Genomic DNA, 26,261 nt, shown 5'->3' with positions numbered 1-26,261 from the left:
TAGATAAGGGGTAATACTCAGATGATATTGGTCATTTTGTCTTTAGGGTTTAGATGATTGACTTTTATGATAGTGATGATCGGCTGGATAATTTTGAATACTTGGTACTTTTTCAGAACTCTGTCACCCTCTCCTAGTACCAGATTCCTTTTATTTTTTTTTTTTTTTTTTAGGTTTTCTTATTGATTCCCTTTTCCTCCCCTTGGACTAGAGACTCATAGTCCTAGCATATAGTCATATGTAAAAACATAACTACCCCTTATTATATGCCAAGTTATCTACTATTTAGTTCACCACCCCATGAGGAAAGTTCTGTGTCCTGTTTTCCAAATAACTATGTAGGAATTTTCTTGGTAGAGCACTTGAGCCTGTCTTACTTCAAAGAGCCTTTGTTTCTAAATGTTTGTTTCCATGGCCTCAGTTTTATGTTGTGCATATTTCCCAATGTCCTTGCATATTTTTTTTATCTATATAATGCTAAGTCTTAAAATCCCTTAATTTAAGGTTTAGATTTCAATGGAGCATTGTAATTTTAAAGGTTTTTAAATTAAAATGGGAAATACCTTGTGGTAAGTTAGCTATAATATCAATGTTGCGCTGCTTGCATTAGAAAATATATTTCTTCTCTAACAACTTTGATTGCATAGTATTACATTAGCTGGGGTTTTCTCCCCTAATAATGTACCTCCCTGTTGCCAGAGTTAATTATATTCATCTTTGAGTCTCCAGGCCCTAGAGTTGCCTAGTCCAAAAAAGGGACCTAACCCACCTTTATTTGTGATTCTTGTTCTGATTATATCTATAGATGCATTGTATGATTTGGTCATTTCTTTTTGTGGACTTGAGTCTATCTATCATTTTCAACAATAGATAATGGATGGGTTTCTTGGTAATTAATCTGATCAAGTCTTTCTTATAATTTACTTCAGTTATTAAGATGGTAAGATTGAAATATTTGGGACTGGGGCTGTAGCTCAGAGGTGGAGTGCCTGCCTAGTGCCTGTGAGGCACAGGGTTTGATACTCAGCACCACATATAAATAAATAAAATAAAGGTATTGTGTTCATCTAGAACTAAAAAAATATTTTAAAAATGAAATACTTGTAATTTAATTAGCTATTTGTTCATCATAATGCAAAGAGGTGCTCTGAGGATTATGTAGACATGGCCAAATAGCTAACCTGTCCATGGGGTTAGCTACATATTTGGGGGCTTAGGAATGATTAGGAATTTTGTAATTGTTTCCTGTCTGAGGCCTGTTGGAGCATAGCTAGGTACACAGTGTGAGGTCATAGGGAGATCCTAGCTCAGACTGTCTGGGAGCATTAGGGAGAAGCTGGAGAAGGTGTGCTAGAGGAACAAGGTCTTGGAAAAGGATGTAGAAGAGGCAGTGTGCCAGCCAGCAATCAGTAGCCCTGATCCATGTCTGTCTTTTTTTTTTTTTTTTGTAATTTTTAAATTTTGATTCAGGGTCCTGCTTAGATGCTGAGGGTCTCACTGTATTGCTGAGGCGGCCTTGGACTTGCAGTCTTCTGCCTCTTCCTCCCAAATCTCTGAGATTACAGGTGTGCACCCTGTGCCTGACTGCCCTAATCCATTTCATCAGATATTTATTGATGACATAGTAAGAACACGAGGTTCTCAGTCAGGAAATTCAAGTGGAGTTTATGTTTAATACCAGTCACTGTTGTCCATATCTGAGAAACAGCCATGAATAAGTAAGTCAGCATTCCAGGACTCATGCCTTTAATTCTTAGGGAAACAGGCAAAGCCAAATGCAGTGCATTTGTACCTATGGGAAAGCCCCTGAGAAGCCTAGAGACGTCTTCAAGAGGGCTTATGGTGAGGCAGAGGGTGTGGTTAGAGGAAAAGGAGGAGAGAAGCAGCCAGAAAAGGCCCAGGGATGGAGAGTAGGGCCATATGATGAAGGTTCAGATCCTAAACAAAAGTTTGAACTGTATCCTGTTGTTTATGTGTGGTGGGGGTGGTGAAGTGTGAATCATTGAAGAGTTGTAAGTAGAGAAGTGAGATTATCAGACTTTTTTTTGGAAAATGACCCTGGTATCTAGAAGGTATACAGATTGAGGAGAGATGAGCTTGGAGTCTGAGAGAAGCATTCCTCATGTCAGTGAGCTACCAAGGTTTCCCGAAGAACAGGACTGGGACTATGTATGGTCCAGGGCTTAGACTACCACTTCCCTCATGGTTCATGAGCTTGTGTACAAGTTGCACAGGGCACAGCCCTGGCCTCCGAGCCTACATATCTGGGGCTCTCTGTAACCCCTGCTATTGCCTGCCCTGCTCATCCCTAGAAGTTGTATCAGTCTTGGCACCCTTTTCCCCACGTACCTTTTAATCCCAGCCCATCTCCCAACACTGCCCCTCATCACTGGAGTGAGTTTCAGCATTGTTTTTACAGAACTTTGCTGTCTCACTTCCTCACTCCTCTGCCCCAACACCCATTTTCTCCTCAGCCTTTGGCAAACATCTTCCCTGGATTTCGTCTTGGAACCTGTGGTCTGGCTTGCTCTTTAGTGGTGAAGGCAATGGCAATCAGGCGGTGACGCGGGTCACATTGTGCACTGCAATGGGGATGGCAAGGGGGAACAGGATGCTCCAACCCTGTGAGACTTAGGAAGGACTTGGGCTACTTAGATAGCAGAGCAAGGAAAAAGGAAAAGTCAGATTTCACATGAGAGAATTCTGGAAGAGGGTCAAGTTTGAGAGGGAATTTGTATAGAGTTCTTACTTTGGTTGGGTATATCAGAGAGCATCATTATTGTCCAGAATGCCATTGGTAATACAAGTCTAAAATATAGTAGTCACATGGACACTGCCAATATATGGAATTACATGGCAAAGCAATGACAGCTGAAGTACAGGGAGATGGGAAATTGCCCATTCAGAGAAGCAGGAGGCATCTCAAATTAGCCAGCCTTGTTAGTAGGGGAGCTGTCTGGGGAGCATGTGAACACAGGTATGAGAAGCACACAAGTGTAAGGAAGACTGCAAATTGACTAGAAGCCTTTCAGATTTTGAAAAATAAAATTTTTGTTTTGAAAAAATAAGTTAAATCTTGGGCCAAAATTCATCATTGATTCTAATGTCAATTTTCAAATATTACAATTTCTTGACTGAGCAAGCAGAGGAGTGGAGAAGGGTTAGAGTCACTGCTTGGAGAGAGATATAATGTCCAAAAAAAGGAGAGAGCTTCTCAGTGCCTATATTCTTACTGAATTCTTTAGTAAGAAAAACCATTTTTGAACTAGATGGTTGTAAGAAAATAAAAGGCCCCAAATACCCTCTAGTATAGATGAGATGGAAGAAGGAATTAAGCTACTTTGAATTAATCCAGCTTTCAGACTCAGAAGTCATGTCCAGTGCCCTTAAGGGACTTGCAGACACAGTCTCTGAAGAATTTAAAATAAATTTGTGATTTCACGGAGAAGGGAAAGCATGCCTGAAGGTAAGAGATGGACGGATAAATGCTTTAAGCTTCACAAAGGGCTTGCCTTTTCTTGTTACTAATTAAGACACCAAATGACTTGAGGTTTTTCATTTTAAGGGCAGTCCTAGCCTTAAGGATAAGAAGTTAATTCCCTAAAATCCAAGTCTTTGTAAATAAATACATTTAAGCTCATAAGGAAAAATAACACGGTCACATCTTTATGCTAAATTTCCTATTCTGTTGCATTTCAGGAAACGATTTTAATATTGTGAGATACATTCCAGAAACCTCTAATAACCTATCAGTGATTTATTGACACCTACAAGTATTTTATCTGAACTAGAGCATAATGGAGCCAATGAATTCCTTTTGGTTGGAGAATTACAAGTATGCTTATCTGATGTGCAGGTGCCACACAGATAACAAATGCCAGGTGCTCATTTGAGATTCAAAACTGTCTCAACAAGCTGAAGCATCAAAGCGCAAGTAGCATGTATTATATATTGATCAGTAGCCCAGGTACAGAGAGGGGTACACACTGGATAACAGCCCAGGTTTTTAAACATAATAAACTTAATATGGGTCAGTAGTCTGATGGCATTTTTCCACAAACTTCATCCCTTCTATGGCTGCATTAGTGGACCTGTGGTGTTTAAGGACATACAAGGTTATAGTCTCTTTTCTTAGTGCTTATTGGTTCTGACCTTCATCCCTTTCCATTTGCTTGAAGTGAACGTAGAATTATATCTATTGGGGTCCCACACTTCTGAAAGCATGATCCTTGTCTTCCCTAAACCATTTGAAAATAAGCAATCTTTTTCCCCCTGAAACTACTATTCATTGTTGGTTACCTATTTATATTTAATATCATAGTTACTCCCACCCCCAGTCTGTTATAAAATCATAAGTGCTCTTTGCAATTATTGCATTCTTGTATGTAAGGAGAAGAGATAGTCTTAGACTCTACACCTAACAGTGAAAACATTAAGCACCTGCATTCTGCAGTTTGAAGCCTGACCCTTACCCCATCCCCAAACACCCCAGTGGGGAAGCTAGGCTACCTCTGACACTCACAAAATTTGAGTACCCAGAATTTTCCTCTTCTTTTTTTCACTGTCCCCAGATATTGATTCCTAAACACAGAATCTTTTTGTCCCTACCTTAGATTTGTGATCTTTTCATTTCAGGTTTTAGGTAAATTTCTGAAAATAAGCCAAAGTTTAATACTCTGCCTTTTCTTCACATTTCTGAGGTTCTATTCCCATCCCATTTTTTTTTTCAGACCATATTTCTACCCAGGACTCTTTTAACTATGTAACTGAATTAGCTTAGCCAAAATCCTGAATAGAACAGATCCTTGATTGTCCGTCCTGCCCTTCCCTGGCAGCAACTGCTGCTCCATCTTCTTTTTTTCCTGATTCTCACAACTCCCTCCACACACCTCACACTCTCCTCACCTTACCCCCACTTCCCCCCGCATACCCCTATTGCCCTCTGCATGTGGTGATGAGCTGGGCTCTCCATCCCTTTCTCCAGGGATCTGTCATATACCAAGGACTCAGGTCTATGTACTGGTCTGTTTGTAGGATTTTTCTTTTATTTCATTGTGTAAGTATCTATTCTCATACTGGTGCCATACTGTTTTTATTACTACAGCTTTACAGCTTTACAGCTTTATAATACACCCTCAAATATGATGGGATAAGTTTTCCTCAATTTGTTCTTCAAAAAATTTGTTATCTAGCCTAGGGTCTTTGTGTTCTTTCCTATCCATTTTAGAATCAAGTTATCTATTTTCTTGAAAACTTTTTATAAGAATTTGCTCAGAATTGCATCATAGATCAATTTGGAGAGATCTAATATCTCTGAATATTGAATTTTCAAATATATGACTATGGCATATTTCTTCACTTGTTAGTTTTTTTTTTTTTAAATTCTTTTAAAGTTTATTGTTTTCCTAAGGGCATTTTTCGACTTTTATTAGACTTAGTCTTGAGAGCCCCAACTTTTGACCCCACTGTGAATAGTATGTTTTTTAAAATTATATTTTGTATTTGTTGTTGGTGTTTTAAAATGCAGTTTTTATCATTATTGTATATTAGTCTTCAACAACCTTGCTAAAATTATTACATTAATAACTTGTCCATAGAATTTTTAAAGTATTTCTGTTGTGAATAATGACAGTTGTATTCTTTCTTTCCAGTCCATTTATTTTTTGTTTCTTTTTGGCATACAGTTCTACTTTCTAGAACCTCCCATACAGTGATGAGTAAAAGTTGTAAATGGACATTACTTGCCTTATTGCTGAATTAGAATTATACATAATAGTGTAGGACTCGTTATGCCATATTTGTACATGTACATAACATGGTTAGATCAGTTTCACTCTCCAGTACCTTCTATTCTCCTGCCCTGTCCTCCCCTATCCACTTGCTATACTCTACTTATCTTCCTTCTATTATTATTATTATTATTATTTTATTAGTTGTTCAAAACATTACAAAACTCTTGACATATCATATTTCATACATTTGATTCAAGCAGATTATGAACTCCCATTTTTACCCCGCATACATATTGCAGATTCACATCAGTTCCACATCCACTTTTTTACATATTGCCATACTAGTATCTGTTGTATTCTGCTGCCCTTCCTATCCTCTACTATCCACCCTCCCTTCCCCTCCCCTCCCCTCTCCTCCCATCTTCTCTCTCTACCCCATCTACTGTAATTCATTTCTCTCTCTTGTTTTTTTATCCCCTTTCCCCTCACTTCCTCTTATATGTAATTTTGTATAACAATGAGGGTCTCCTTCCTTTACCATGCAATTTCCCTTCTCTCTCTCTTTCCTCCCCCCTCTCGACCCTGTTTAATGGTGATCTTCTTCTCATGCTCTTCCTCCCTATTCTGTTCTTAGTTGCTGTCCTTATATCAAAGATGACATTTGGCATTTGTTTTTTAGGGATTGGCTAGCTTCACTTAGCATAATCTGCTCTAGTGCCATCCATTTCCCTGCAAATTCCATGATTTTGTCATGTTTTAGTGCAGAGTAATACTCCATTGTGTATAAATGCCACATTTTTTTTTTTTATCCATTCATCTATTGAAGGGCATCTAGGTTGGTTCCACAGTCTTGCTATTGTGAATTGTGCTGCTATGAACATCGACGTAGCAGTATCCCTATAGTACGCTCTTTTAAGGTCTTCAGGGAATAGTCCGAGAAGGGCAATAGCTGGGTCAAATGGTGGTTTCATTCCCAGCTTTCCCAGGAATCTCCATACTGCTTTCCAAATTGGCCGCACCAATTTGCAGTCCCACCAGCAATGTACAAGTGTATACTTTTCCCCACATCCTCGCCAGCACTTGTTGTTGTTTGACTTCATAATGGCTGCCAATCTTACTGGAGTGAGAATGGTATCTTAGGGTGGTTTTGATTTGCATTTCTCTGATTGCTAGAGATGGTGAACATTTTTTCATGTACTTGTTGATTGATTGTATGTCCTCCTCTGAGAAGTGTCTGTTCAGGTCCTTGGCCCATTTGTTGATTGGGTTATTTGTTATCTTATTGTCTAATTTTTTGAGATCTTTGTATACTCTGGATATTAGGGCTCTATCTGAAGTGTGAGGAGTAAAAATTTGTTCCCAGGATGTAGGCTCCCTATTTACCTCTCTTATTGTTTCTCTTGCTGAGAAAAAACTTTTTAGTTTAAGTAAGTCCCATTTGTTGATTCTAGTTATTAACTCTTGGGCTATGAGTGTCGTATTAAGGAATTTGGAGCCTGACCCCACAATATGTAGATAGGAGCCAACTTTTTCTTCTATCAGACACAGAGTCTCTGATTTGATATCAAGCTCCTTGATCCATTTTGTGCATGGCGAGAAAAGGGGATTCAGTTTCATTTTGTTGCATATGGATTTCCAGTTTTCCCAGCACCATTTGTTGAAGATGCTATCCTTCCAGCATTGCATGCTTTTAGCCCCTTTATCAAATATAAGATAGTTTTAACTTTGTGGATTAATCTCTGTGTCCTCTATTCTGTACCCTTGGTCCACCCGCCTGTTTTGGTACCAGTACCATGCTGTTTTTGTTACTATTGCTCTGTAGTATAGTTTGAAATCTGGTATCGCTATGCCGCCTGATTCACACTTCCTGCTTAGAGTTGCTTTTGCTGTTCTGGGTCTTTTATTTTTCCATATGAATTTCATGATTGCTTTATCTATTTCTACAAGAAATGCCATTGGGATTTTGATTGGCATTGCATTAAACCTATAAAGAACTTTTGCTAATATCGCCATTTTGATGATGTTAGTTCTGCCTATCCATGAACAGGGTATATTTTTCCATCTTCTAAGATCTTCTATTTCTCTCTTTAGGGTTTTGTAGTTTTCATTGTATAAATCTTTCACCTTTTTTGTTAGGTTGATTCCCAAGTATTTTATTTTTTTTGAGGATATTGTGAATGGGGTGTTTTTTCTCATTTCCATTTCAGAAGTTTTGTCACTGATATACAGGAATGCCTTTGATTTATGCGTGTTGATTTTATATCCTGCCACTTTGCTGAATTCATTTATTAGTTCTAGTAGTTTCTTTGTAGACCCTTTTGGGTCTTCTAGGTATAAAATCATGTTGTCCGCAAATAGTGATAATTTAAGTTCTTCTTTTCCTATTTTTATGCCTTTAATTTCTTTCGTCTGTCTAATTGCTCTGGCCAGTGTTTTGAGAAATATATTGAATAGAAGTGGTGATAGAGGGCATCCCAGTCTTGTTCCAGATTTTAGAGGGAATGCCTTCAACTTTTCTCCATTCAGAATGATGCTAGCCTGAGGCTTAGCATAGATAACTTTTACAATGTTGAGGTAAGTTCCTGTTATCCCTTGTTTTTCTAATGTTTTCAACATAAAGGGATGCTGTACTTTGTTGAATGCTTTTTCTGTGTCTATCGAGATGATCATATGGTTCTTATCTTTAAGTCTATTGATGTGGTGAATAACATTTATTGATTTCCGTATATTGAACCATCCTTGCATCCCAAGGATGAATCCTACTTGATCATGGTACACAATTTTTTTGATGTGTTTTTGTATCCGATTCGCCAGAATTTTATTGAGGATTTTTGCATATAGGTTCATCAGAGATATTGGTCTGTAGTTTTCTTTCTTTGAGGTGTCTTTTTCTGGTTTCGGAATCAGGGTGATATTGGTCTCATAGAATGAATTTGGAAGAGCTCCCTCTTTTTCTATTTCCTGAAATAACTTGAAAAGTATTGGTATTAATTCTTCTTTAAAGGTTTTGTAAAACTCCGCTGTATACCCATCTGGTCCTGGGCTTTTCTTGGTTGGTAGTCTTTTGATGGCTTCTTCTATTTCATCCATTGATATTGGTCTGTTCAAATTGTGTGTATCCTCCTGACTCAGTCTGGGCAAATCATATGACTTAAGAAATTTATCAATGTCTTCACTATCTTGTATTTTATTGGAATATAGAGTTTCAATATAATTTCTAATTGTCTTCTGTATTTCTGTAGCATCTGTTGTGATATTGCCTTTTTCATCCCGTATGTTAGTAATTTGAGTTCTCTTCTTCTCTTCGTTAGCATGGCTAAGGGTCTGTAGATCTTATTCATTTTTTCGAAGAACCAACTTTTAGTTTTGTCAAGTTTTTCAGTAGTTTCTTTTGTTTCAATTTCATTGATTTCTGCTCTGATTTTAATTATTTCTTGCCTTGTAGTACATTTGCTGTTGTTTTGCTCTTCCTTTTCTAGGGTTTTGAGATGAAGTGTGAGCTCATTTATTTGTTGGTTTTTTTCTTTTTTTGAGGAATGACCTTCAGGCGATGAATTTTCCTCTTAAATCTGCTTTCATTGTGTCCCATAGATTCCGATATGTTGTGTCTGCATTTTCATTTATCTCTAAGAATTTTTTGATTTCCTCCATTATGTCTTCTGTAACCCATTGATCATTCAGTAACATATTGTTCATTTTCCATGTGATGTAGGATTTTTCCTTCCTTCTTTTATCATTGATTTCCAGTTTCATTCCATTATGATCAGATAAAATGCATGGTATTATCTCCACTCCTTTATATTTACTGAGGGTTGCCCTATGGCATAATATATGGTCTATTTTTGAGAATGATCCGTGTGCTACTGAGAAAAAAGTATATCCACTTGATGATGGTTGATATATTCTATATATGTCAGTTAAGTCTAGGTTATTGATTGTAATATTGAGTTCTATAGTTTCTTTATTCAGCTTTTGTTTGGAGGATCTGTCCAATGGCGAGAGATCCTGAAGTTACCCATAATTATTGTGTTGTGGTGTATTTGATTCTTGAATTTGAGGAGAGTTTGTTTTATGAAAGTCGTAGCACCCTTATTTGGCGCATAAATATTGATAATTGTTTTGTCTTGTTGGTGAATGGCTCCTTTTAACAGTATATAATGTCCTTTCTTATCCCTTTTGATTAACTTAGTCTTGAAGTCGATTTTATTCGATATGAGGATGGCCACCCCTGCTTGCTTATGAGGACCGTGTGCATGGTATATTTTTTCCCAACCTTTCACCTTCAGCCTGTGTATGTCTTTCCAATCAGATGTGTCTCCTGGAGGCAGCATATTGTTGGATTTGTTTTTTTAATCCATGTTACCACCCTATGTTGCTTTATTGGAGAGTTTAAGCCATTAACGTTTAGAGTTACTATTGATATATGGTTTGTACTACCAGCCATATTTGATTACTTATCTTTTTTTTTTTTTTAATTTGGTTTGTTTCTCCATGATTAGCTTTCCCCCCGCCCACCCTCTGGCTTTACTGAGGTACTTCACACTGTTGGTTTTGGTTATTGTTTTTCATTTCTTCCTCGTGTAGTGTTTTGCTCAAGATGCTTTGCAATGCTTGTTTTCTGGCTGCAAATTCTTTTAACTTTTGTTTATCATGAAAGATTTTTATCTTGTTGTCGTACCTGAAGCTTAATTTTGGTGGATACAAAATTCTTGGATGGCACCCATTGTCTTTCAGTGTTTGATATACGTTGTTCCAGGATCTTCTTGCTTTCAGCGTCTGTGATGAAATATCCGTTGTTAACCTTATTGGTTTACCCCTGAATGTAATCTGCCTCCTTTCTCTTGTAGCTTTTAATATTTTCTCTTTGTTATGAAGTTATCCAATATTCAGAACAATGTGTCTTAGCGTTGGTCTACTGTGATTTTGTATGCTCTGTGTCCTGTATTCATCTACAATTTGTACATTCGTTTCCTTTTTAATTTCTGGAAAGTTTTGTATAATTATTTCAGTCAGTAGGTTGCTCATTCCCTTGGTTTGAACCTCTATACCTTCCTCTATCCTGATGACTCTTAAGTTTGTTTTTTTTATGTTATCCCATATCTGTTGGATGTTTTTCTCGTGATTTTTTAGCAGCCTTTCTGAGTTGGCTAGACTCTTTTCAAGATGATATATTTTGTCTTCATTATCTGTCGTTCTGGCTTCTACTTGCTCCACTCTGTTAGTGATACTCTCATTTGAGTTTTTAATTTGGTTTATAGTTTCCTTCATTTCTAAAATTATTGTTGATATTTTTTATAATCTCTATCTCCTGATAAAGATGCTTATTTGCTTCTTTTATCTGTTTATGTAATTCATTTTCAATGTGTTCTTTCATTGTTTGAACTTGCTGTCTCATATCCTTTTTAATATTCCATTCCATCTGTCTAAGGTATTCCTTGAGTTCTTTATTTGACCAGTTTTCTGATTCCTCTAGGTCCTCCTGAATATTTAGGCTGTTCTGCATTGTTTGTACTCCTTTTCTTCCTTACTTTTTCATGCTGCTCATGTTACTTCTTGTTCTGTTTGACTGCTGAGTTACTCTTTACTCCTATAAATTTATTTGATGCTTGGGAGAAAAGGTATTAGAAGGGAAGGGAAGAAGTCACTAAAGAGAATGATGGTAAACAGGTAGAATTCAAGGAAAGGGGAATAAGGAAATTGACAAGCAATGAAAAGACAAAAGAAAAAAATAGAAAAGAAAAAAAGAAAAAAAATTTTAAAAAAATAATCAAAAAAGTAGAAATAAAAAATAAATAAAAAATTTAAAAAATGAAAATGAAAAAAAAACCCAAATTAAAAAAAATTTAATAAATGCAGTCTTAGAGTTCCATTAACTTCTCTTCCAGCAGGTGGAGCTGTGCCCATTAGGCCAAGCTTCTCCTCTCTATATGCAGGAACCAATCACTGTGCAGCTGCTCCTCCTCCCCGACTGGGCGGGTCTCCAATCCTGAGTGCCTAGTCACTTCCCCACTTTTCCTCCAGCCAGGTCCTCCTCACCGATGATGCTCACCACAATACTGGCTACATGCCAGGTCTGCTGCTCACGGGAGCCCTATTTTCTTGAATGACTGGGCACACTCTCCCTGCTTGCCCTTCCCTCGGACCCTAAGTTTGTGGAGCTTGGGGCTGAGAACCCTCAGGGTATTTTGCTTGCCCTCCGGTAGCCACGCCCCTGGTAGCTGGTGCAAGAGACCTCAGTTGTCAGCACTGGTGGAAGAGGTAGCCGGGAGTTCCGCGCCTCGGGTCCCGCGCCATTCCTGATTCCCTCGATCTGGCTATCACGCTCATGGGAGAGCTGGGAGGGGCCCTTGAGGTTTCCCCGCTGTGTGGAGAGGGAAGGCTAGGGGGTTGCACACCTGTCGCCGCCGGTTTCAATGAAGTTATCTCCTCCGCTGCATTCTGGTGATGTCAGTTCTCTGCCATGGTGGTATCCCATGCAAATGGCGACAGTTCGTTCCCTTTGCTGGGTGACCAATGCAACAGGTGGGTCCTGACTGGCTCTCCCAAGCCCCATCTCAATCCTTTGGCCACTGCCTATGAAGGCTCGGTTGGTATTAACCTCCACAGATTCAGAATGGCCGACCAGTTGTTTCAGCAGGATCGTTTAGTGCTGAGTCACAGCGGTTTGTCTTCGAGATGCAGGCAAATGGGAGCTTGAATTCAGCCGATCCAGGCTCGGTGTGTGTTCTGAGAGGCACAGACTGTTCGCCCAGATCCACGTCAGCTCAGCATTGCCTAGTGATCCTGAGCAAACAGCATTTCGATGGTTTAAGACTCCCTATGCCTGCGCAGCTGAAGAGGTCAGAGACTTGATCTCTCCGCGCCCGCTGCCATGTTGGATCTATTATTATTATTGTTATTATTTTAATTAGTGTATTATAATTTTAAATATTATGTATACACACATATAGAGAAACAGGATTCATTGTGGTATATTTGTACATGGACACAGCATAGCATAATTTAGTAGATTTCATTCCCCAATACTTCCCCATACCCTCCCTCCCTCCAGTGCCCTTCCTCTATTGGAGTTGATCTTGATTTTACAAGGAAATGTTTCTAATGTTTTATTATAAAAAAAGATACTTGCTATAGATTTGGTGGAGATGCCAGAAAAAGAAAATTCCTTCCAATTTTCAGTTTGCAAGTTTTTTAAAAAAATATTTAAATCATTAATGGATATTATATTTTATCAGTCAGATTTTTCTTGTATCTTTTGAGGTACTGGATTGTTCTTCTCCTTTAATTTTCTAATGTTGTGAATATAAATGTTAAAGATTAAATCATCTTTGAATTCTAGGATTAAGCAACCTTCTTCCTAAATTTTTTTATGACTCTTCATTATAGCGCTAATGTTTGCTAATATGTTGCATGTAGAACATTTTTGGATTTGAGAGAAATCAGCTAATGATTTTTCTTTGTCTTATTGTTCTTCATTGGTATTAAGTACATACCATTTTATAAAATGAGCTGGTATGTGTTCCTTCTTTTTCTGTTCTCTACAAGTATTTTTATAAAATGATAATCATCTGTTCCTTCAAACTTTGACAAAATTCATCCATAAAACTATTCACGGTTTGCTATTTTCTGAAGGAGTATTTTTTTAAATGACTGATTCTTTAGTAGTCATATGACTCTTTGGGCCTTCTTTTCTTCTTAGTAAGCTTTGCTAAGTTATAATTTTCTAGAAATCTATTTATTTATGTTCTTTAGGTTATTGTCATAAAGTTATTTATAGTATTCTTTTATCTTTCAAATTCTGTTAAATCTATAATTATGTGCTTTTTCATTCCTAGTATTGTTTCCTCATTTTTTTCCCCTATTAATGTTGGCCTGAGTTTGGCTATCTCATTAGTGTTTTCAAAAAACTAATACTAACTTTGTTCCTCTCTATTTTGTTTGTTTTAGTTCATTAATAGTTTTTACTTTTGTTATTAATCTCTTCTTCCTCCTTTCTTTTTCCTTCCCTGATTTCTTAAGGTAAACTTTAGCTAATTGTTAGTCTTATAACACACACATTTTTGGGGGCTACTGAGTTTGGAACATAGGGTCACTCTACCACTGAAATACATACATCCCCAGCCTGTTTTTATTTTATTTTATTTTTTTTAATTTTGAGACAGGATTTTGCTATATTGCCTAGGCTGGCCTCAGCTTCCTGAGTCACTGATATTACAGACTTGTGCCACCACACCTGAGGTGCATTCAAATTTTTATGCTATAAACTTTTGATTTCATGATGTAGTGCTTTATTTAGCTGCATTCTATGATGTTATTACAAAGTATTTATAATGTTCTGATTTCCATTGCAGTTTTAACCAAGGACTTGTTTAGAAACATAATTTAAAAATTTTAAACCTTTGCAGGGGATGTATTTATCTAATCATTACTGATATCTAATTAATTTATTACATATTGATTCTTTGCTGTTTGTTAATGTCTATTTATGGCCTCTTGTGCTGATAGTGTTTTGGAAGTAGTCTGTCAGTACTTGAGCAGCTTGTCTATTATGTGGCTGGTGGATTCCCTCCAGGTCTGTTAAGTTAACCTTCTAATTCTATTGTTTAGATCTTTGAAATATAACTTTTTTGGCCTACCAAAATCTTCTAGTAGGATGTAGAAGAAGTAAAAATCTTCTACTAGGATGATGAATATGTCATTTCCCATTTTGTTCTATTTTTTGCTGTCTGTATATTTTGAGAATATTTTATTAAATGCATATAAAATCATAGAGTTTTTTTTATCTTCCTAATGAACTATTCTTTCCTTCCATCGCCTCCCATGTGCGAGACTCTGGGTTCGATCCTCGAACAAAATAAACAAGTGAAATAAAGGTGTTGTGTCCAACTACAACTAAAAAAATAAATAAGAAATAAAATAAAAAAAGTAATTATTTTAGAAATTTTTTTCCTGGTAATTTTGAAACTCATCACCAAATACATCCAATTGAGTTTGTGAGAGAACCTATATTTTAGGTATAGTTTTGTCCATTAGCCATTATAACAAAATGTTTCCTGTTAGTTTTCTTTCTCATGAAATATTTATCAAACCACAAATAATGGAAATCAAAGCTCATTATTTTATATGTTTGTTCTGTCTAGGAGTCTATGGTGTGGGTATGTGGTTACCCATGCTGTGTAGACACTAAGACCTGGACAGGTCAACTGATTTGCCAAATCATACAGTGGTAACATGGGGTTAGTAGATTTATTATTTTTACATGTACATTTGATCAATCAATGTTAGATGTTACATGTTAAAGTTGATCAATCAATGTTAGAACCTTGTAGGCGTTTTCTTTTTCCAGTTTTTCCTAGTTAAAAATCCCTTAATAGGAAAAGGCCTATTCTTCTGACGGAATATCTTGCAAAATACAGTACCCATAACTATTTTAAGTGTTTTTTTTAGAACAGTAAAATTCAAGTATTTTTATTTTAGAACTGCATCATTATAAGATTTAGTTTGTTGCCTTGGGTTTGAAAGTCAGCCCAAGGCGAAAATTGCTTAAGATCTATTTCCCAGGAGACATACAGACTTGTAATAAATCTTCTCCTGTCATTCTTTCAGGAGATATAAATAAGGATTGAAGGTCAAAATTACAGTGCAGCTAGAACTAGATTAGTTTTGGCAGCTTTAGGTTGTTTGGGAATTTTTCTTATTTTTCAGCTTTAATGCTTCTCAGTTATGTCTAGACAAAAACATTGATGTGGGAGGTAGAGATGGGTCTGATTCTGGCCTAACCGCCTTGCACAGGTGACCTTAGACCAGTCACTGCACTTGTCACTTGTCTGCTCATTTACTTATTACTTAAAAAATTAAGCGTTTAGAAACTAAAATTAACAATTCATCCAAACCTGCTTCAAAAGTTTTGTTAGTCAAGTTTATAGTATTCGTGAACTTTTTTCTAATGGAAATCAGACCTCTATCACATATCAAAATGCTTATTTATTTATTTATTGAGCCCAGGACCGCATGCAAACTAAACACTCTACCATAGAGCCACACCCTCTCCAAAGTGTTTAATGTCCGACCTCATGGAACCCAAAGCCTTCTACCCTCTCTTTCTTTAAGCCCTCAACAGGCCCATGATAATACATAAGTATCTTAAAATATTTTTGTTTTAAATCTCAGATCATCTTAGTTTGTTAGAAAAAAACCACTAACAATCGAGTAAACATTAAAAGATATTATTACCTGTGAAGTTAGGCCTAACATTATCTCTGTGTATTGAGGCAGCATTTTGAATATATTGATTATGTATCATCTGTATTACTGATTATAGCAAAACAGTGAGTTGAAACATGCTGCTATCCTGTTATTTCTCCATTATAGATATGAAGGGAGATTTAGTGCTTGGGATCAAGCTGGGAAATGGGAGCTGCTGACTCAAAACCTGGGCAGCTTTAGTGTTTGGCTTTGTGCCTCTGGAATATTTTCTCAAATTAGATGACCATACCTCAACAAGTTGTTTTTTTAAATATTTTTTTCTATCTTATTTTTTAGTTGTAGTTGGACACAATACCTGTATTTTATTTATTTATTTTTATGGTGCTGAGGATCAAACCCAGGGCCTTGCATTCTACCGCTGAGCCACAACCCTAGCCCCTTCAACAAGTTTTATATAATTAGACCGAACATGTCCCCAGTGGACATCAATGGTAGGAGTTCTTTAGGGAGGAGTTGAATTGTTACCATAACAAGGATTTATAACAGAAAATGTCTTAACTTTTAATATTTATGCATCTTCTAAAATAATAAACTTTCTGAATAGCCATAAATACAAGAAGGTATTTTATCATAGAGGGTTGGCTCTGTAAGAATATGATGCCAAACTTATAGCATTAATAAATTAGACTAGTGTGATTATGAAGTAAAATAGAAATGGTCTGGCAAGTTTATGAGGTTACATGCTTACAAGTTAAGCTCACGGCAAAATATTCAGAGAATTCAGGTGGTGCCGAGTATGTTAAAGCATTTGTATTTTCTAAAATACTTTCTAGTTGGGCTTGGTGGTATACTCCTATAATCCCAGCAACTCTAGAGGCTGAGGCAGGAGGCCAGCCTCAGCAACTTAGTAAGGCCCTTTCTCAAAAAAGGGGTTTGCGGCACTGAGGATGTGGCTCAGTGGTTAAGCACCTCTGGGTTCAATCCCTAGTACCAAAAAACAAAAAAATAAATAAATAAAATAAAAATCTTTTCAAAATGTTGTGCTCTGTTGATATAATAGAAAAGCTGTTATTTTTTGTTTCAGTGATTTTGTTCATATGTATGGTCAACCAACATTGTAGTTTTTGTTTGTCCCAAGAATACAGTCAACTTGTTCCTCTCTTTAAAGTGTAGGCTGTGGCTAGCTGGCACAGTGCTTGGCATTCATTTGAAGAGCCCAGTAAGTTAGTTATTACTAGGTGACAATGTGATCTATCACCTAGGACAGAGCATATTTAAGAAGGAATAGGGCATTATTACTTGTCACACAAAGACCGTGGTCTTGGGCTGGGGTTATAGCTCAGCGGCAGAGCGCTTGCCTTGCACGTTAAGGCACTGGGTTTAATCCTCAGCACCACATGAAAATAAATAAAGATATTAAAAAAAAGACAGTGGTCTTAATTTAGGACTATTGGGCCTATATCTGCATGTGGTCATGAGCTATGATGGACTTTAAAAATCCAAATGTTTTAGGTTCAGGGATCTGAATTTATTCTGTTGAATTAATACATTTCACAAGTTGATTAAATAATTGTTACCTCATTGAATCTTTGGCTAATTTGGTACAGAGGTGTTTTTATTCTCATTTTACAAATGACAAAACAGAATACTGGGAGACTTCTTGCAAATGAGTAGCAATAGAAAATCCAAGACAGGTCCAGTCCTCTGTCTTTCACACATTGCCATTTCTTATGGGCAGTTTTTCTACTTGTGGATTCACATTATTTCATTTTGCTCACCTTTGTTTTTCAAGTCATTATAATGGTTATGTTTTTCTTAGTCAGGGCATCTCAAACTTGACTATGCATGAAATCACCTGGGGTTCTGGTCAAAACATAGATTCTAATTTAGTGGATATGACATGGTGCCAAGGTCTTGTCTAAGAAGTTCCTATAGATGCTGATGCTGCTGGTCTCTACTTGGCTTTAGGCTTCATAGAGTTGGATAGTTATTATTATTATAATTATAGTTAGGCCAAAAATATCTGTGATTCTGAGTAAGAAACCAGACTTTACCTTCTTGACATGAGAAAGGGTCAGTTTTATGGTCTTTCATCACCCCATTTTGACCATAATTGTATTCTGACATTAAAAGAGAGAGAAGAAAGAAAAAAAAATGAACCGTAAGGCAGTCTTTATTCAAAGGGATCATCTACACTGGGGTTTTATGATAAGGCAGCAGATCCTACTCAACTCTGAATGCAACAAAAGTAGGGATTTATAATCAAGGAGCAAGATGGCAATGTCAGTGGATAAGAGAGATTAAAGAGGATTCTAGCTAAACAAATTTAATAGACTGCTCGGTGACAGCAGACAAGGTGATCAGACATCACTGGGGTGATGGTGCAGATGAAGAGGAACCTGATGACATACTGAAGATGATCAGATTTTGAGATTCTGGCTAAACTGACTGCTATGGCTTGGATATGATTTGAGTGTGTTCCTCATTGGTTTGTGTGTTGGAAGCTGAGCACTAGAGTGGCATGTTGAGGTGGTAGAACTTGTGGGGAGGTAGGGCTTTACTGGAAGGTAGTTAGTTAGGTCCTTGGGGGTACTGCCCTGAGAAGGGATTAACAGAGTTCTTACAGGACCCTGATTAGTTCCTATGAGAGCAGGCTGTCATAAAAAAGCAAGCGTGGCCTGTCTCTGGCTTCCTGTCTCTCCGTGTATTCTCTTCTGCACCCACTCCCACCATTGTTGTGCCATCTGCCAAAAGGCCTCCACCAATCAGATGGAGCTGCCTAATCTTGGACTTTCAGACTCTTTTGGCTCTGTGATCTAAATAAACCAGTTTTCTTTATAGAACACCCAGCTTCAGTTTTTTGTTACAACAGCAGCAAAGACTTAGCAGGACTCTTCTAAAACTGAGTCAGGACCTAATCTGAGAGTTGGGAGGAACTTCAGTAGAGTTTGGTTAAAGAGATATTGTTTGTTATTCTTCTCAAGGTACCTAGAATAGTAGCTTATACTGAGAATTTTATTGAACAAATGGATGAATAGTTGGTACTTTAGCATATTTACATTTTTGCATTTCATTTTACCATTTTATTTCCTTTGAAAGTATATCACATACATTTCTAATCCTCATTGCTGTTTGTTGACTCTCTGCATTATTTAAGTTAAGGTGCAAAATCCTCACAAATTAACTTAAAATGATTAGAGTTGGCATATTTAAACATCATTGTAATTAGTACAGTTTGATGCTTTCTGTCAAAAAGTTAAGCCCTAGAGGAAATAGAGGCTTAAATCCTCTTCTTTTGTTCCTTGAGCCTATAGGAACTAGCATAATAAAAATGGCTTTTTTCCCCCTAATAGTATTTTGAAAAATAACAAGGTCTGCTAGAATATAAGTTCCTTGAGAACTGGGATTTTTATCTGTTTTGTTCACTCATTTACCAACTGTATCAGTCACATAATGGGCTGTCAGTCAGCAAATATTTGTTGAGTGAACTTTCTTTTGGCTAAAACCCATTGACTCCCTTCCTTGAGAGTACTAAAGCATGCTGTCTTATCATAAATGCTGCATTGGAAGTTCTTCATAATAGTTTCTAATGTCTAATTCTTGACTTAAAGGGGTGGCTCACTCTTTATACAGGTTTTTTGCCTTTGCTTTTTTAAAAGCCCAAATGGTATTACTTAGGAAGATCTACACTGATGAGGATTTTCCTCCCCACCCAGGATGTAGAAAGTTCAAAGGGCACAGCTGTCAACCTAAGTACAGAAAAAAACAGATCAAATCCTAACTCTTCTTGAACCCATGGAGAGCTGAGGTCACCAGGTCTTATAGTTGTCTCAATCTAAGGAGACACAGATTGGCTTGGCTGCTGTAGAACACTGAGTGACAGATCTAACTGCCCTACAAGGGGTAAGAAAAATCGGGTAACACAGATTCTTAGAAGCCAATTGTAGACTGGCTATCAGTCTGGTATTTTCAAGGGCTCTGATACAGGGGAAGTTTGCCCTCACTCATACTCTATTTTCTATATACCTCTACCAGGTGCTTGTGAAAACTACTGGGAGTAGGGTGAGAGGCCAGGTGGAGTGTGCAGGCCTAGAGGAGGTACTTCAGGAGCAGCACAGAACCCTGACACTCTGCTCAAAGATGACTCATTGAACAGAATCAGTCTTAGAGAATTTAAAAGAGCAGATAATTAAAATAGCTTTTGGACAGGTATTGAAAGAACTCTTTTAAAGGATATTATCCCCTATACTTAAAAAAAAAAAAAAGTAATGTGGCTAAGATGAGGAACATATGTAAACAGATGGGGAGAAGAGAAGGAATATGAGAGAGTTAGTCAAATGAAAATGCTAGAAATAAAGCCCCGGTTCACATATGATCACTTCCTTTGAGGAATGTGTAGCATTTTTGATACATTAGTAGGATTCTTTTGAATCTTTAACAAGTGTGGCAGTATCTAGATCTATACACTTGACACAGCTGATGAAAAAAACATTGAATTTAAAGACAGGTCAATAGAAATCACCCCAGTTGAAATACATAGGGAGAAAAGGAGTTGGTGAATAAAAGATAAAGAGGAAGCAGAGCATCCAAGAACCTTGGGACAGTCTCAACCAGTGTAACATATAAGCAATTTGAGTTCCAGAAAGGAGAAGAGAGAACAAGTTGGAAGAAGTATTTGAAGGAACAGTAGCTGATAATTTTCCAAAAATAATAAAAATCAAACCAGAAATCCAAGAAGCTTCAAGAAACCAAGCAGGATAAATGACAAAAATAATATACCTAGATACAGTACACTGTGATCAAATTGCTGGAAACCAAATAAAAAGAGAAAACCTTGAATGCAATCTGAGGAGGAAAAAAGACATTACAAACAAATCTAAGAAATATAGTCAACATTTCTTCAAACTGTGCAGCTCCAAACTCTAGAACCATTGCATGGAATATATTTGATTAAAATGCCATCAGAAGCATAACATTTTCTGAGTAGTACCAGTCTTTTAGAAAACGTGAACTGGAGCCTGCAGATGAAAAACTGACTCATTGTTTGATAATCAGTTGTACTTACAGTGAAAAAATATTTTTAAAAAATGAGTTAATGACCAGATTTTGTGGCAGATATTAAAATATAGACTGTATATTAATTAAATTAGATTTTTTCCCCCAAAACCTTAATCAGCAGTTTGGAGAAAGTGTCCTCCTATAAAACTGTGTAGTTTGGTTAAAAATATGTGGCTATTTTAGCCAGGTACTGAGGTGCATGCTTGTATTTCCAGCCACTCAGGGGGCTAAGGCAGGATGATTGCAAATTCGAGGCCAGCCTCTGCAATTGAGCGAGACCCTGTCTCAAAATAAAAAGAACTGGGATTAATGTGGCTATTTTATAAATAAAAAGAAATGTAACATATAAACAGGAATCTATAAAAGTACATTTCTTATTTAGAACCTGTTAGGTGCTAAAGAAAGAGAACTATTTAGCTATCATTCCTGTCTCCTAAGAACTTGTAAATCTAAAACAGACTACATTTACAGAATATGTAGACAAAATAGTAAAATGTAAATTAAGTTTGTCAGTCAATGATTATTGTATTATATAAGATGGTAGAAATAATAAGTAGCACTAGCTACCTTTTTTATTTAGCACCTACTCTATGTTAAACTTGACATACTGAGTTTTTAAAATATATTATCTTGTTTGATTCTCATCTAATCCCATGAAAAGATAATATTAACATTTTGCATATGAGGAAATGTAGCTTAGAGAGAAGTTCAGTAAATTGCCCAGCATGAAGCCACTAAGCTGATAAGTTGTACAGGATTCAAGCTTAGTTTGGTCTGGCTTCAGAACCTACATTCTTTCCTTTATGTTGCAGTGAAGCACAGTAGTAGGTTTCACATCCAGACAGGTGTTGGCTTTGAAGCAGACTACAGTATCAGTTCTACATTGACAAGTCTAAGAAGGGGTCATGGAAATGTTTCTGGATAACTGGATAATGGAAAGTGACCATTTCTGTGGTCAGGAGTTTGGCTGTTTCCAAATGAGAAAATAGAATACTAGGAGACTTCTTACAAATGAGTAGCAATAGAAAATCCAATCATTTCCATCATTCTTAATAGACCCAAAGAACTCTCCAGACCTGACATTTTTTTGTACATTCTTTAACATAATTGGTTAATATGAGCTTTATTCTTGATTTACAGCATTCCTAATATGCTGGTAGGATTTAAAAAAAAAATCTTTAACAAGTAGGAGAGTGTCCAGATCCTAAGAAGAACTAAGCAATTATATGTCATTATATTTGAATTTAGAGATGAGCGGGAAGCAGGTATTTTCTATCTTGGTAATTATCAAGATTGAAGTAGAATCTGGTAAAACATGCAACTGATTATGTGATCACATAATTTATTCCACAGACTTTGGCAAATTTTCATTTTAGTGAATGCTATATTATTCAATGTTCTAGTGTTTAAAATGTATTTTCATTTATATCTAGTTGCTTATTACCTGTAATTTGAGATGTGATCATTATCTGTTTCTTTAGTATATCATATGTGAGAATCTTGAATTTAGGAGACAATAATATGAAACATCTGCACTATTCTGTGAATATAACCACTTTTGGAATTATAGCCTAAGTTACTTCAATATTGGTTATCATGACTGATTGATAAAGTGAAATTTGCAGAATAATATTTGACCAGGAAACTTTTCTAAATTGAAGCTTATTTTTTAACTTGTCAATATTGTTTATTTAGTAACAATTTTTAAAATTTTGCATATAACTTAAAAATTAGTTTGTTATTTAAGTTGATTTTGGTTTAAATTTGTTATTTTATTTTAAAAAGGTAATATTTTCTAAGAGATTAAGTATATAACTCTTGCATCATGAGCTGAAATACATTTATTCCAGCCAACTAACAACCAAACTAGATTTTAAAAAAAGGATTTTAAGAATCAGAGCCAACTTGAATTAGTTTCCAATTTACACTTTACTTCATGTAAATGTATCATTTAATATATAGTTTGATGAGTTAATGATTCTATCTGAATTCTAGGATTTCATTTCTATCCATTTTAAAAATATTTTTTGATAAATGTTCTTTGTACTTATTACAATATATATAGTAGGTCTTAGATAGATATATAACTTTTAGATTTGTTTTTTTTTTTACATTTTACACTTTGAAATAATCATAGGTACAAGACAGGCCTCCATATTCCTTTACTCAGTAACATTTTATTTAACCCCATGTGGGTTTTTTTGAAAACATAATTTTTGATAAATTGTTTTTAGTTGTTCTTATGCTTGTGTGTGCTCTTCTTCACATATTTTGTTTTAATGCAAACCTGGCAGGGAAGGGATTAAACCTCACTGAATCTGTACTGGAATATTTGCCCTTTCTATAAATGTTTGAACCTTGAGGATATTGGCCTCCAAATAAATGAGCTACTTCAGAAAGGAATGGAAAGGGGAATGTTGCCTTTGGCTTGTAGAGCTAAGACTTGGCATTTCCGGTAATTGTCTACAGAGCAAAGAGCTGAGCCTTTCACGCAGGCTAAGTGCAGCTGTGGGCCAAGCAGCTGGCCTGCCTGTCCTCCCCTCCCAGGTCCACACTTTTGCCTCAACAGGATGCCTTTCAATTGCCCTTCTACTTCTCCCTGTCTTTATCCACCTCTGGTTCCCCCATATCCTGATCAGGGCCTTCGGTCGGGGCAGCTTGCTTCTGCCAAAACACACCTCAGTGCAAAGAGGTGTCACTGCAGTGGATTGGTGTGTGTGACACCTGCACAATTTTGCCTCATCTCTTTAACCCTCAGACTCCCACTCCCTCCCAGCCACTTCCTCTGGGCTCAGGGAGAGTTCATGCCAAAGGGGGACCTTCTGGGTCTCCTCCCATCTGCTCTTCTCACTGAACTATTCTTTTCCCTGTCATCTGTACTGCTTTCCTTCCTGCCTTCTCAAGAGCTCACCTCATGCTCTTCTTTCTACAGCTTGAGCTTTTGTCCCCTCTAAGGGCCATCAGCATTTTTTTTTCTTAAGCCAGCATAAGCATTTCCTAACCTTAAACAAAAATTTCTCCTTCTGCCCAACCTTCCCAACTGCTGCTGCTTCCCTCCCTCACTGTGCACTTCTCAGCCATTTCCAAAAACAGGCCAGGTGGTGTGTGCTCACCTTCTGTCTCTCCCCATTCCTCCTCTTCAGTTCATGGGAACTTAGCTACTGAGAGCATCAGTGCAGATGCTAAGCATTGTCTGCCAACTGTAGCCTTCTAAGGGATTTTCCTAATCCATTCCTGCCTGTTCAGCATCTACTTTGTAGCCAGAGAAATTTTAGAACACAAAACTGACCCCACAAAGTCTTTACTTAAAATTCCCCAGTGGTTTCCCATGGAGTGATGCCTGACGGTGGAGCCAGGGCTCTTGGTTGGCTTGCCTGGGAGTTGCTGAATGGATTGATCCATCTGGGTTCCCTCTTTCATTCCCTGGGCTCTTCTCCACCTTCTTCCAGAAGCCCTGCTCTTTTCTGACTTTTGAATCTCTTGTTTCTTCTGCTTAAAATGCTTCTTTCTCCCTCCCACCCATCCGTCTCTTATCCAGCTAACACCCATTTCATTCTGCAGTGTTTTACTTCTATGTCATCTCCCCAGTCGTGGCTCTCATACTGTCCTGAAGCACTGTACCTTCTTAGCACTCATTGTTGTTAGTAATTGAAATAGGTGCTTACATGGAGAAGCTAACCAGGAAGCTCTTGGGCAGGTATCCTCTCTATTGTTCACCATTTTTGGTCCCTCATGCCTAATGCAGTAGCACTTACAGTGATCTTTATGGCTGTTAGTTAAATGAGAAACTGTCATCCTTTCACGTGTACTTGTGTTGTGAAAATAAAACTATTAAAACTTTGTGAAGCATGAAATATCTCCTAGGTGTAGCGTGAATCCTGTCAACATAAGCTGTCATATAAAGTAAGGTTTAAAGAACCTGAACATTTTGCTACAAGCAGTTGGCAGGTGTGACTTAATTAAATCTTGACTTTAAAAAAATCCCCATTTGAGGAAATTTTTCTTTCATACCAGATGGGTATCAGAAAGCCCCAGGCCTTTGACCTATACCACAATTTACACTACATGACTTGTTTCAGTTTGTGTTTTAACTCTAAAATCATCTTTTCTTCCTGGTTTGCTTTTCTTTCTTTTAAAATTTTATTTTAATTTGTTATATATGACAGCAGAATGCATTACAATTCATAGTACACATATAGAGCACAATTTTTCATGTCTCTGGTTGTACACAAAGTAGAATCACTCTACTCATGTTTTCATACATGTACTTAGGGTAATGATGTCCTCATTCCACCCTCTTTCCTATCCCCTTGTCCCCCTCCCTTTCCCTCCTCCCCCCCTTGCCCTATCTAGAGTTCATCTAATCCTCCCATGCCGGCTGCCCCAACCACGTTATGAATCATGGTTTGCTCTTCTTATAAAGTGGAATGAGAACAGGAAAGGCTGCAGATTTGGTCTGAGCCACCATCAAACTTTCACTTAAGAAGTGAATCACTGATGGTGATTATTATATTCATCCATTCCTTCAGCCAACCTTTACTGAGTCGCTGCTGTGGGCCAGGCCCTGTTCTTTGCCCCAGGCACAGAGATGGCAGTGGCTGATTCCCATTCTACATATGAGTCTACGGTCTCATTCACAGGCCAATAATATAGGCTGGACAAGTAGACTACTGAGTTACCTGCTACCATCTCTTATATAAAGTGTTTCTCTTTAAAGGGGCTGTTAACGTAAATTTAAAATATAGTTGTATTAACTTAATTTACAATAGATTGTAAGTAGAGTTGTATAAAGTGGTAGCTTTCTTCAATAACCATCAATATTAATGATGTTAAAGATTGAGCAAAGTACTTATTCTACTGCATTAGTAAGTTATTTCCAAGAGGATGTGTATGTTATAGGATTAGGCCTAATTAGTATCACAGAGAAAGCCTTACATCATATAGGGGCTTTGTACTGAGTGTCCAAGTTTTATAATTCTTTCAGGTTGGAAAAATAAGAATCTCCAATTTATTATCATGCCAATTTGTCAAGATATCAATTCAAGTTTAATACTACTGGCACCATGGATTATCATGGATTATCATTATTTCTTGACATTTTAATCTTTTAGTCCAATAGTCAGTTATTTCGTGCACTTAAAAGTCAAGAGAGCACTTGAACAGTCTCTCATGGAAACAAAGGAACAGAAAAAGTATTCCTGTGGGGTTTTAAATAGATTGTAAAGATCAGTGCCAATGTCATTTCTCCCTTTAATCCTGCCTTTT

At 37.0% G+C, this 26,261-nt stretch overlaps 1 protein-coding gene across 1 annotated transcript in view; it reads left to right on the top strand.

Annotated features, from left to right (window-relative positions):
* The window catches only part of Mipep (mitochondrial intermediate peptidase), a 144,998-nt gene that overhangs the window by 51,802 nt on the left and 66,935 nt on the right, over positions 1-26,261 (top strand). The gene's annotated exons all lie outside the window — the stretch shown is intronic.

The sequence above is a fragment of the Callospermophilus lateralis genome, chromosome 12 (genome assembly GCF_048772815.1).
Source record: "Callospermophilus lateralis isolate mCalLat2 chromosome 12, mCalLat2.hap1, whole genome shotgun sequence".
NCBI lineage: Eukaryota > Metazoa > Chordata > Mammalia > Rodentia > Sciuridae > Callospermophilus > Callospermophilus lateralis.
This window is presented reverse-complemented; position numbering and strand designations above follow the sequence as displayed.